General features: G+C 33.2%; 2 non-coding genes and 1 pseudogene across 2 annotated transcripts; all 3 read right to left on the reverse strand.

The window, feature by feature from the left end:
• LOC138858240 (large subunit ribosomal RNA) overlaps positions 1-6143 on the reverse strand; it is an 8905-nt pseudogene extending 2762 nt beyond the window's left edge.
• Positions 6144-6645: 502 nt separating this feature from the next.
• Positions 6646-6824, reverse strand: LOC138858220 (5.8S ribosomal RNA). Its single transcript, XR_011397418.1, has one exon. It is a non-coding gene; the product is annotated as a 5.8S ribosomal RNA (ribosomal RNA).
• Positions 6825-7447: 623 nt separating this feature from the next.
• Positions 7448-9437, reverse strand: LOC138858234 (small subunit ribosomal RNA). The gene has a single exon (XR_011397429.1). It is a non-coding gene; the product is annotated as a small subunit ribosomal RNA (ribosomal RNA).
• Positions 9438-15000: the final 5563 nt, after the last annotated feature.

Consider the following 15000-nt stretch of genomic DNA (forward strand, 5'->3'; position numbering starts at 1 on the left):
AACCCCAACTATTTACAATTTCTAAAAATTGTCCTCCCGCCCGCTCTAACTCAAATCGCGATCGACCTTCAACCAGAAGGAGAAGGTCGTCCGCATACGCACAACATTTACAGAGGGGTTCGAGCTGTCCAAGCAGAGAGTCCATCATGAGGTTCCAAATATATGGACCGCAGATGGATCCCTGCGGGCAGCCACGAACCACTCCGATCTCCACACTCCCATTCATTCCGACTAGAGAGGCTTTTCTGTCCGAAAAGTAACTCCGCCAAAGAGTAATTTCCGGACAGCCAAGCTCCTCCAGCCGTTGCAACACTCGATCCCAGCTTAGGTAATCAAATGCCCCCTTGAAGTCAACAAATATGCCAAGGACATATTTGTTGACATTCTCCCTAACAGCACCCTGAACGTAGAACCACGCATCCTCTACACTGCGTCCTTTCCTGAACCCATACTGTCTATCCGACCACATACCCCGCGTTAGCTCCTGAAGCCGTTCCACCATAACTCTTTCCAGCACTTTTCCAAGTACTGGAAGGAGACTGATGCCCCGATAAGAGCGAGGATCACTCCTGATCTTATCAGGGGACTTCAGGAGAGGTACAACCCTAGCAATTTTCCACTCGCGTGGAAAATAACCCTCCCACACGCACTTATTATAAATGGCCTCCAAGTATTCCGGAATGAACTTCCACAAGCTTTTGCACATCTCTCCGTTCAAACCATCAAAACCTGGGGACCGTTTAGACCTGACCAGGCCAAAGGCGTACCCCAACTCTCCATCGTCTAATGGAGGGACAGGTACCTCTTGTGCTTGAGGTACCTGAACCTCCGCCCTAGGAAAGAACGCTCCTAACAAAGCCCCCGCACACTCTCTCCACGTTGATAACATAGTGTCACCAACGCGAAGAGAGGTAACGTCCTCCCTCTTACGACCCCGGCAGATCCTATAGACCTGACCCCACGGGTCGTCCCTATTCTCACTCACGAAACTCCTCCACTCCTCTTCTTTAACTTTTACCAACATATCCTTATATTCCCTAGCAGCACAACTAAGTTCATGCCTAAGCTGGGACAGCCTGTCAGAATTGGACCGCCGAGCGCGTTGAAACTTTCGCCTCAATCGCCTGACAGTCCTCCTCTTCAAGGTTAACTCATGCGTCCACCACTTAATTTTCCTAACGATAAAACTTTCACACTTTCTAAGTACCCTATCATTAACCCCCCACACTACCTCATAAAGACGAGCAACCTGCTCATCAACCCCCAAATCCTCAAACGCTCTAAGCGGTATACCCAATACCGCTTCCCTGACAGATCGTCCATATTGGTTCCAGTCGATACCAGAGGTACGCCATCGCCGCAATGGACTCTCATACAGCGAGGGAGGGGATTTGGGAGTAACCATAATTTGGATCAAATTATGATCACTCAATCCCCACCCTCCCTTAACCTCCCATCTAGCTACGAACGCCCTATCTGCTGCCTGATTCATAAGCGTCACGTCAATGTCACTCACGCCCCCAGGCCCATCAAACGTGTACCATTCACTCGGCTCATTCACAATGTGGAGGTTTTTAGCCACCACCCATTCACTTAATGCCTCGCCTCGACTGTGGCTTTGATATCCAGACGAATGCCGGGATACCTTACTAAACCACATCGAAGACGAGGCATTCGCATCCAGCCCTAGGATAAATGGGCTACTACTCGCAAGTAGTAGTAGCTTATCCATGTAGCCCAGGTAGGGCTCTAGGGGCTCGCTAAATTTGCAGTACAAACTAGCTACAATCAGCCTACCGAACTCCCCCTCTATCGCGACACATACACCCAGTTGTGAGGAATCCACAACTACACAATCGTAGTTGGGATCACTCACAACAATTGCAGCATTAGCCCCAAGGTCCGTGAAGACCTTGAAACTACCAGGAAGACCCCGAACCACACCATTGGTGGCGTAGGGCTCCTGGAGTAAGGCAATGCCGCACCTCCCCTCAGCCATACACCCCCCCAATTCACACATTACGGCATACGCCCCCTGGCAGTTTAACTGTATAATCCCCCCCATCAGTGTCTGGCGAGGGCGCGCTCAACAATGCCACAGTATATCGGGCAGACAGCGGACATCATAAGATGCCCAGCTGGTCTACCCTTGAATGCGCAGTTGCGGCAATGGAGTGCATTGACGCAACTGGCAGCTCTGTGGCCTTCCTGACCGCACCTCCGGCAGACATCTGATTTGGCCCTACACACAGCCACTCTATGGTCGAAACTCATACACCGGAAGCAGCCAGCAACGGGGCTATCCGGTCGCACCCGGAAGGAGAACCACTTGATGTAGCACCTACCTGCCTCCAAGAGGGCGGACATCATTTTGTCCGTACCCTCAAGGACGACATTGGTGCTACCATCAGGGGCCACCTTCCAGGGACGACTGACCATCCTCACATCTGACCTCTGGGACGCCGGGCTAAAATCCTGAAGGTTCAGCCGGAGTAACTCTTCCATGAACTCATCATGGGAGATCTCCGTGTGAACCCCCTGGACTACAACCCGAGGACCCAACTTCCGGTTGACAGTCACGTCCAACCCCACCTCCCCGAATTTCGCGTTCATCGCAACTTTCTCCCTCTCTAAAACAGAGGGAGTGCGGATAACCGCCCCACCACCCTTAATTGGCCTAACCTCGTGGATCCTTACCCCCAGGGAAGGACCCACCTCCTTAACAACTTTTTTAATGACTTCCTCAGAGGAAGCTGCAGGCCCCTTACTCCTAACCACAACTGACCAGGTCTCAACAGGCTTCTGCGCCACCGGTGCAATCGCCTCCAGTACAGGTGCTGGGGGCGGAGGCATCGGTGCCGATGGAGCCGGCATTGACCTGCTCGGCGGCGAGGAGTGCCCTCCACAGCCTCCTCTAAGGGCGTCAACTTGACCACGAAGATGGGCATTCTCGGTTACTACCGTCATCAGAAGTGCCTCGTATTTCGAGGCAAGCTCCATCAGCCCCTTCGCGGTCCCTATAGCGAAATTTTCGGCCCCAAAAACTACTTCGCTTAGCTCCGCCGAAATTTTCTTAATAGCCGCGACATGGCTAACCGCACCACCCCCGACAACAACACCCCCCTTAAGAGCACCACGGTTGCTCGCGCCGCCCTTGCTCGCGCTCGTATTGCTCGCGCTCGTTTTGCTAGCGCCCGTTTTCTTCGCGCCCGTATCAACGCGCGCAACACCCACTTCGCCCTCGCCCGACTTTGCGGGGTGAACAGCCGCTTTTTCAGCGGTGTCACCGTTATCGCAACCGCTACCACTACCGCTCCCGCCCTCATCACCCCCCGTTTCTGCCGGCGACCCCAAACGCGCCTTCCGCCGTGGCGGGGACCTCACCGATGGCCTCACCGCCTCGTCTCCCGAAGTGAGTAGATAGGGACAGAGGGAATCTCGTTAATCCATTCATGCGCGTCACTAATTAGATGACGAGGCATTTGGCTACCTTAAGAGAGTCATAGTTACTCCCGCCGTTTACCCGCGCTTACTTGAATTTCTTCACTTTGACATTCAGAGCACTGGGCAGAAATCACATTGTGTCAACACCCGTTAGGGCCATCACAATGCTTTGTTTTAATTAGACAGTCGGATTCCCCAAGTCCGTGCCAGTTCTGAATTGATTGTTAATTGATAATCGTTATAATTTAAAAAAAGTATCTATACAATAATAAATCCTTTAGAAATTTTAGCAAGAAAGTTCCACAATTGGCTACGTAACTACTATCCGGGGAACAAGAATCGAAATTCTCTATTTACCCAGAACGAGTACATAAACCATGGTATTGCTTCCCAATCAAGCCCGACTATCTCAATCTTCAGAGCCAATCCTTATCCCGAAGTTACGGATCTAATTTGCCGACTTCCCTTACCTACATTATTCTATCGACTAGAGACTCTTCACCTTGGAGACCAGCTGCGGATATTGGTACGGCCTGTTGAGAAGTTTGCGTAACCCCACCATAAATTTTCAAGGTCCGAGGAGAAAATATCGACACAACAGTAAATGTCATGCTCTTCTAGTCCATCTACCATATCTCTCTTCGAAAGACTTCCATGGTAGTACGACTATAAAACAGAAAAGAAAACTCTTCCGATACCTCTCGACGGCTTCTTTATGGTCGTTCCTGTTGCCAGGATGAGCACAAGGCCCATTTTTAATAACAAACGGATACTCAACAGGTTACGGAATTGGAACCGTATTCCCTTTCGTTCAAAATTATTCAAGTGTTTAATTACTATGGAATAAAAATTCATTCATTTCATTTCATTAAAACTTGAAAATTTTCGGCTTTCGCCTTGAACTTAGGACCGACTAACTCGTGATCAACCACTGTTCACACGAAACCCTTCTCCACTTCAGTCCTCCAAGGTCTCATTCGATTATTTGCTACTACCACCAAGATCTGTACCAATAGCGGCTCCATGCAGGCTTACGCCAAACACTTCTAAGCACACCATTGTACCCTCCTACTCACTAAAGTTTCAAAATTTATAATCCAACCGAAATTGTATTATAAATCATGTACTTTAGCGGTAATGTATAGGTATACAACTTAAGCGCCATCCATTTTAAGGGCTAGTTGCTTCGGCAGGTGAGTTGTTACACACTCCTTAGCGGATTACGACTTCCATGTCCACCGTCCTGCTGTTTTAAGCAACCAACGCCTTTCATGGTATCTGCATGAGTTGTTAATTTAGGCACCGTAACATTACGTTTGGTTCATCCCACAGCGCCAGTTCTGCTTACCAAAAGTGGCCCACTGGGCACATTATATCATAACCTCAACCTTCATATCAAGAAAGGTGAGGTTCTTACCCATTTAAAGTTTGAGAATAGGTTAAGGTCGTTTCGACCCTAAGGCCTCTAATCATTCGCTTTACCAGATAAGATTATTTTACATAATTTTTAAATGCACCAGCTATCCTGAGGGAAACTTCGGAGGGAACCAGCTACTAGATGGTTCGATTGGTCTTTCGCCCCTATACTCAATTCTGACAATCGATTTGCACGTCAGAACTGTTTCGGTCTTCCATCAGGGTTTCCCCTGACTTCAACCTGATCAAGTATAGTTCACCATCTTTCGGGTCACAGCATATATGCTCAAGGTACGCTCCAGTTAGAGGTATAAATAATAATAAATTATCATTATACATAACTATATGGAACGCCCCGGGATTGAATTAATAATGTAATACATTAAAAATTAATCCCATTATTAATACAGTTAAGTTAATTTCGCCATTAGGTTTAATATAACCCAATGACTTGCACATATGTTAGACTCCTTGGTCCGTGTTTCAAGACGGGTCCCGAAGGTATCCTGAATCTTTCGCATTGTTAATCATATAAATGCATACAATTAATATTAAAATCAATGATAATAATATTATTGTAAAATTCAAAAGAATTTTAGCATTATATATAATAAAATCTATCAACACTTTATCAAATCATCAGTAATTATTCTATGTTAATAAGCTAAAAGCAAATTAATTTGAATAAACTTAAAAACCAATGATCTTTTGATAAATATTTTATTATGTTAATAGATTACAATGTCCTTATATGAAAAAAATGCACACTATTACTATAATATTTAAAATTAAATACTACAGTTATAATGATGAATTTTTCATAATGGATATTCAGGTTCATCGGGCTTAACCTCTAAGCAGTTTCACGTACTATTTAACTCTCTATTCAGAGTTCTTTTCAACTTTCCCTCACGGTACTTGTTTACTATCGGTCTCATGGTTATATTTAGTTTTAGATGGAGTTTACCACCCACTTAGTGCTGCACTATCAAGCAACACGACTCTTTGGAAATATCTTTCTAGTAATCATTAACGTTATACGGGCCTGGCACCCTCTATGGGTAAATGGCCTCATTTAAGAAGGACTTAAATCGTTAATTTCTCATACTAGATATTAAGATATTCCATACACTGCATCTCACATTTGCCATATAGACAAAGTGACTTAGTGCTGAACTATTTTCTTTTCGCTCGCCGCTACTAAGAAAATCCTTGTTAGTTTCTTTTCCTCCCCTCATTAATATGCTTAAATTCAGGGGGTAGTCCCATATGAGTTGAGGTTGTATAAAATATATTTTAGATTGATTTGTTTATTTTTATTTAATTTTTTTGCTATTTGCTATTTTAAAGAAATATATTTTTATATCTTGATTACTCAATATTATTCAATCTTTTCATCCCTTTTTAAAATTCATAATATAATAATTAATAAAATTAACAACATTATTCCTCCACATATCATATATTTTTTTTTATTATAAATTTTTCTCAATACAATAGAGTGAATTAATTCTAGAATAAAAATTTATTTTATGCTAGACATTCCTCTTATGTATTATTTAATATAATTTAAATAATGTTGAAAATTTTTTCTTTTATGGGAATACTAAGATTCTCATTTATCATAAATTTTCGTTCAAATATGAGGTATTCAAGAATATATTTTCTATATTTCTTTTTATGCTATTAATATTATGGATTGAAAAATACAATCCAATAATATGCCATATGCTTAAATTCTATTAATTGACTAAAAGAATAAGCAACTAATTTAGCATAGTCTTACAACCCTCAACCATATGTAGTCCAAGCAGCACTTTAAAATTAATTAAAGTACATAACAGCATGGACCGCAATATGCGTTCAAAATGTCGATGTTCATGTGTCCTGCAGTTCACACGATGACGCACAGTTTGCTGCGTTCTTCATCGACCCATGAGCCGAGTGATCCACCGCTTAGAGTGATAATTTTTTTGTATTTTTTTAATTCAAAGTCAAAGAATTTTAATTTATTGAAAGTATTAATAATTAATCAATAATAAATTTTTAATACATAAGTTTAAAACATCTTTCAATAAATTGTAATTTTAAACCCAAACATTTGCAGCTGCGCATGTCTTAGGTCAACAAAAACAGTAATACCTTTTATATATTATTTTCTTCTCTATTTGTGCGTTTTCTTTTTTTAAATTTTTCAACATGTTTTTAATCACAAATAGAAAATACCATAAAAAAAAGGTATTACACACGTTAATGTGAACAAGTTAACTTATCATTTATAATATTTTATATAAATATCACAATTAAATATTATTTTCTATATAAATAATAAGTACAGCTATATGTTTAAAGGTTTTTTTATTGCGTTCAAATACAATGTATGCGAAGTTCACAATATAATATATATTGTCATAATGCATTACAAGGAGTTAAAAAAAAAAAAAAAACAGAAAAACATTCAAAACATTGTATAATTCAAAACATTTTGAATGAAAAGAACAAAAAGAAAACTTTTTTTTCTTTTTTATTCTTTTTTTTTATTTGCTTTTATATAATTATTTTTTTTTCTTTTCGGATAGGAACACAATAATGATCCTTCCGCAGGTTCACCTACGGAAACCTTGTTACGACTTTTACTTCCTCTAAATAATCAAGTTCGGTCAACTTTTGCGAAACAACCGTGAAACACAAGGCGTCACAGTGATCACGTCCGGAGACCTCACTAAATAATTCAATCGGTAGTAGCGACGGGCGGTGTGTACAAAGGGCAGGGACGTAATCAATGCGAGTTAATGACTCACACTTACTGGGAATTCCAAGTTCATGTGAACAGTTTCAGTTCACAATCCCAAGCATGAAAGTGGTTCAGCGGTTTACCCGGACCTCTCGGTCTAGGAAATACACGTTGATACTTTCATTGTAGCGCGCGTGCAGCCCAGGACATCTAAGGGCATCACAGACCTGTTATTGCTCAATCTCGTTACTGCTAGACGCAATTTGTCCATTTAAGAAGCTAGTGTCCTTATAATGGGACAAACCAACAGGTACGACTCCACTTATATAAACACATTCAAACACTTGTACATTCAAGATGAACGCATGAATGAAGGCTATATAAGCTTCAACACCATAATCCTGAAAGCATCTATTTAATATATTTGAGTCTCGTTCGTTATCGGAATTAACCAGACAAATCACTCCACGAACTAAGAACGGCCATGCACCACCACCCATAGATTCGAGAAAGAGCTATCAATCTGTCTTACACGCTTATGTTCGGACCTGGTAAGTTTTCCCGTGTTGAGTCAAATTAAGCCGCAGGCTCCACTCCTGGTGGTGCCCTTCCGTCAATTCCTTTAAGTTTCAGCTTTGCAACCATACTTCCCCCGGAGCCCAAAAGCTTTGGTTTCCCGGGAAGCGACTGAGAGAGCCATAGTAGTAGCTACACCCAATTGCTAGCTGGCATCGTTTATGGTTAGAACTAGGGCGGTATCTGATCGCCTTCGAACCTCTAACTTTCGTTCTTGATTAATGAAAACATCTTTGGCAAATGCTTTCGCTTAAGTTAGTCTTACGACGGTCCAAGAATTTCACCTCTCGCGTCGTAATACTAATGCCCCCAAACTGCTTCTATTAATCATTACCTCTTGATCTAAAAACCAATGAAAGTAGAACAGAGGTCTTATTTCATTATTCCATGCACAAAATATTCAGGCATTTGGAGCCTGCTTTAAGCACTCTAATTTGTTCAAAGTAATTGTACCGGCCCACAACAACACTCGATGAAGAGCACTGAAGCAGGTTTAAATAGGAGGAATATATAAAAAATACATTGTATTAATTATATATAAGAACTCCACCGGTAATACGCTTACATACATAAGGTAATGTACATACCACAATTATAGTTGTACTACCCGTATGAAGCACAAATTCAACTACGAACGTTTTAACCGCAACAACTTTAATATACGCTATTGGAGCTGGAATTACCGCGGCTGCTGGCACCAGACTTGCCCTCCAATAGGTCCTTGTTAAAGGATTTAAAGTGTACTCATTCCAATTACAGGGCCTCGGATATGAGTCCTGTATTGTTATTTTTCGTCACTACCTCCCCGAACTGGGAGTGGGTAATTTACGCGCCTGCTGCCTTCCTTAGATGTGGTAGCCGTTTCTCAGGCTCCCTCTCCGGAATCGAACCCTGATTCCCCGTTACCCGTTGCAACCATGGTAGTCCTAGATACTACCATCAAAAGTTGATAGGGCAGACATTTGAAAGATCTGTCGTCGGTACGAGACCATACGATCTGCAAGTTATCTAGAGTTCAACCAATATAACGATCGAATAATCGCTTGGTTTTAGCCTAATAAAAGCACACGTTCCAAAAGGTCCGTGTTTATTTTGCATGTATTAGCTCTAGAATTACCACAGTTATCCAAGTAACTGTTAACGATCTATGGAACCATAACTGATATAATGAGCCTTTTGCGGTTTCACTTTTAATTTGTTTGTACTTAGACATGCATGGCTTAATCTTTGAGACAAGCATATAACTACTGGCAGGATCAACCAGAATAATATATATTTCTTTTTTATATAATATTTTTTATATTATATAAAAGTTTAAAATGATATTTTCTTATTTGAAAATTATACACAAATACACAAAACATAAAAACATTTACAATATACACAACAATTTTTCTATGTTTCTTTCTTTATTATATTTTTTTTCATTATATTTCATTTCTATTGTGTGATTTTGTAATGGATTTTTTTAATTTTTGTTTTGGTATCGTGAAAAGAATTTTCGTTCTCTATACATATTATTATTTAATTATTATGTAAGAACGATATTTCTTCTTATATTGGCAAAATTTTCAAATAATATCATTCTATACATTTTACTTTATTTCAATGCATATAGTAATATATATACCTTTTTTTAAGAGTATATACATTTTTTTCTTGATTTGAAATTAATAATTTCAAATTCTATTATATTTATTTCAATAATAAATATATGATAAAAAGTATTTTCGGGTGCAACACTTTAATATTTTATTTTATTTAAAAACCATCCTTTTACACATATATTTTATGAGTAAATATTAGAATAGCTCACAAATAAAACTAAAATATTGTTTAATATTTATTTCTACAATATGTTAGTATAGAATAATAGATTTTTTATGTTTTTGTATAAAACAAAATCTATTTCTATTTAAACTAACTGTAGGAAATATTTAAACTAACTGTATAAAAACCAGGAATAAAAAACGCTCATTATATACAATATGTTAGTACAGAATATAGAGTTTTGTATAAAACAAAATCTATTTCTATTTAAACTAACTGTATAAAAACCAGGAATAAAAAGGCACACAAAATCAACTTTCATTTTCATATTTACTTAAAAATACATATAAAGTAAAAAATATTTCCATATAAATACGAAGTAAATAAAGTCATACAAGTATGAAAATTTTCATACAAGTACTAAATACATAAATCATATAAGTATAGTAATATTCATACTTATAAGTATTTAAAAACAATTTCTTACTAATAAACTAACATAATGAATTCAAATATATAAAAGTATAATACATTTCCTAGCAGTAAAAAATTTTCATATAAGTACTAAATGTATAAAGTCTATGAAGTAATAAATTTTCATATAAGTACTATTTCAGTATATGTCAATTTGAGCAGATTTGTGCAAATTTGTTATAAATGTTCTCTCCCATGTTGACGTTACCAACCCGAAAATATATGGAAAAATTCTTTTAACCTATTTAAAATTTAAAAACTCATATATACGTGGGTAATTTATATCATTTTCAAATATCGTCATGGTCATAATACAACTAATAACATCAAAAGTATTTTTACAATCGATTTTTTTTTTAAATTTTTAACTTGTATGACTTCATATTTAATACTTATATGAAAATTTATTACTTCATAGACTTTATACATTTAATACTTATATGAAAATTTATTACTTCATAGACTTTATACATTTAATACTTATATGAAAATTCATTACTTCATAGACTTTATATTTTTTATACTTATATAAAAATTTATTACTTCATAGACTTTATATTTTACTTCATAGACTTTATACATTTAATACTCATATGAAAATTTATTACTTCATAGACTTTATATATTTACTACTTATATGAAAATTTATTACTTCATAGACTTTATACAATTAATACTTATATGAAAATTTATTACTTCATAGACTTTATACAATTAATACTTATATGAAAATTTATTACTTCATAGACTTTATACAATTAATACTTATATGAAAATTTATTACTTCATAGACTTTATACAATTAATACTTATATGAAAATTTATTACTTCATAGACTTTATACATTTAATACTTATATGAAAATTCATTACTTCATAGACTTTATATTTTTTATACTTATATAAAAATTTATTACTTCATAGACTTTATATTTTACTTCATAGACTTTATACATTTAATACTCATATGAAAATTTATTACTTCATAGACTTTATATATTTACTACTTATATGAAAATTTATTACTTCATAGACTTTATACAATTAATACTTATATGAAAATTTATTACTTCATAGACTTTATACAATTAATACTTATATGAAAATTTATTACTTCATAGACTTTATACAATTAATACTTATATGAAAATTTATTACTTCATAGATTTTATATATTTACTACTTATATGAAAATTTATTACTTCATAGACTTTATACAATTAATACTTATATGAAAATTTATTACTTCATAGACTTTATACAATTAATACTTATATGAAAATTTATTACTTCATAGACTTTATACAATTAATACTTATATGAAAATTTATTACTTCATAGACTTTATACAATTAATACTTATATGAAAATTTATTATTTCATAGACTTTATACAATTAATACTTATATGAAAATTTATTACTTCATAGACTTTATACAATTAATACTTATATGAAAATTTATTACTTCATAGACTTTATACAATTAATACTTATATGAAAATTTATTACTTCATAGACTTTATACAATTAATACTTATATGAAAATTTATTACTTCATAGACTTTATACAATTAATACTTATATGAAAATTTATTACTTCATAGACTTTATACAATTAATACTTATATGAAAATTTATTACTTCATAGACTTTATACAATTAATACTTATATGAAAATTTATTACTTCATAGACTTTATACAATTAATACTTATATGAAAATTTATTACTTCATAGACTTTATACAATTAATACTTATATGAAAATTTATTACTTCATAGACTTTATACAATTAATACTTATATGAAAATTTATTACTTCATAGACTTTATACAATTAATACTTATATGAAAATTTATTACTTCATAGACTTTATACAATTAATACTTATATGAAAATTTATTACTTCATAGACTTTATACATTTAATACTTATATGAAAATTCATTACTTCATAGACTTTATATTTTTTATACTTATATAAAAATTTATTACTTCATAGACTTTATATTTTACTTCATAGACTTTATACATTTAATACTTATATGAAAATTTATTACTTCATAGACTTTATATATTTACTACTTATATGAAAATTTATTACTTCATAGACTTTATACATTTAGTACTTATATGAAAATTTATTACTTCATAGACTTTATATTTTACTTCATAGACTTTATACATTTAATACTTATATGAAAATTTATTACTTCATAGACTTTATACAATTAATACTTATATGAAAATTTATTACTTCATAGACTTTATACAATTAATACTTATATGAAAATTTATTACTTCATAGACTTTATATATTTACTACTTATATGAAAATTTATTACTTCATAGACTTTATACATTTAGTACTTATATGAAAATTTATTACTTCATAGACTTTATGCAATTAATACTTATATGAAAATTTATTACTTCATAGACTTTATATATTTACTACTTATATGAAAATTTATTACTTCATAGACTTTATACATTTAGTACTTATATGAAAATTTATTACTTCATAGACTTTATACAATTAATACTTATATGAAAATTTATTACTTCATAGACTTTATACAATTAATACTTATATGAAAATTTATTACTTCATAGACTTTATACAATTAATACTTATATGAAAATTTATTACTTCATAGACTTTATATATTTACTACTTATATGAAAATTTATTACTTCATAGACTTTATACATTTAGTACTTATATGAAAATTTATTACTTCATAGACTTTATACAATTAATACTTATATGAAAATTTATTACTTCATAGACTTTATACAATTAATACTTATATGAAAATTTATTACTTCATAGACTTTATACAATTAATACTTATATGAAAATTTATTACTTCATAGACTTTATACATTTAATACTTATATGAAAATTTATTACTTCATAGACTTTATACAATTAATACTTATATGAAAATTCATTACTTCATAGACTTTATATTTTTTATACTTATATAAAAATTTATTACTTCATAGACTTTATATTTTACTTCATAGACTTTATACATTTAATACTTATATGAAAATTTATTACTTCATAGACTTTATATATTTACTACTTATATGAAAATTTATTACTTCATAGATTTTATACATTTAGTACTTATATGAAAATTTATTACTTCATAGACTTTATACAATTAATACTTATATGAAAATTTATTACTTCATAGACTTTATACAATTAATACTTATATGAAAATTTATTACTTCATAGACTTTATACAATTAATACTTATATGAAAATTTATTACTTCATAGACTTTATACAATTAATACTTATATGAAAATTTATTACTTCATAGACTTTATATATTTACTACTTATATGAAAATTTATTACTTCATAGACTTTATACATTTAGTACTTATATGAAAATTTATTACTTCATAGACTTTATGCAATTAATACTTATATGAAAATTTATTACTTCATAGACTTTATATATTTACTACTTATATGAAAATTTATTACTTCATAGACTTTATACATTTAATACTTATATGAAAATTCACTACTTCTTCATTTAATATTGCAAGCAAAGTATTTTGGTTAACATTTTTATTTTCATGTTATTAAAACACTTGATATACTATTATACCATATTGTATAATATGATTTTAATTCAATTACTTTATTACTTTGGTATATTAAATGATAGTCGTTTGATAACAATCCCAACATTTACCTTATTTTCAATAAATATTGAAAACAAAGTTTTATGCGTTCAAATTTTTATTTTCATGTTATGATTCTCTCAAACACTCATTAATATACCATATTGTATAATATGCTTTTATTTCAATTACTTTATTACTTTTGGTATATTAAATGATAGTCGTTTGATAACAATCCCAACACTTACCTTATTTTCAATAAATATTGAAAACAAAGTTTTATACGTTCAAATTTTTATTTTCATGTTATGATTCTCTCAAACACTCATTAATATACCATATTGTATAATATGCTTTAATTTCAATTACTTTATTACTTTTGGTATATTAAATGATAGTCGTTTGATAACAATCCCAACACTTACCTTATTTTCAATAAATATTGAAAACAAAGTTTTATGCGTTCAAATTTTTATTTTCATGTTATGATTCTCTCAAACACTCATTAATATACCATATTGTATAATATGCTTTAATTTCAATTACTTTATTACTTTTGGTATATTAAATGATAGTCGTTTGATAACAATCCCAACACTTACCTTATTTTCAATAAATATTGAAAACAAAGTTTTATGCGTTCAAATTTTTATTTTCATGTTATGATTCTCTCAAACACTCATTAATATACCATATTGTATAATATGCTTTAATTTCAATTACTTTATTACTTTTGGTATATTAAATGATAGTCGTTTGATAACAATCCCAACACTTACCTTATTTTCAATAAATAGTGAAAACAAAGTTTTATGCGTTCAAATTTTTATTTTCATGTTATGATTCTCTCAAACACTCATTAATATACCATATTGTATAATATGCTTTAATTTCAATTACTTTATTACTTTTGGTATATTAAATGATAGTCGTTT

This window comes from Bactrocera oleae, chromosome X (genome assembly GCF_042242935.1).
Source record: "Bactrocera oleae isolate idBacOlea1 chromosome X, idBacOlea1, whole genome shotgun sequence".
NCBI lineage: Eukaryota > Metazoa > Arthropoda > Insecta > Diptera > Tephritidae > Bactrocera > Bactrocera oleae.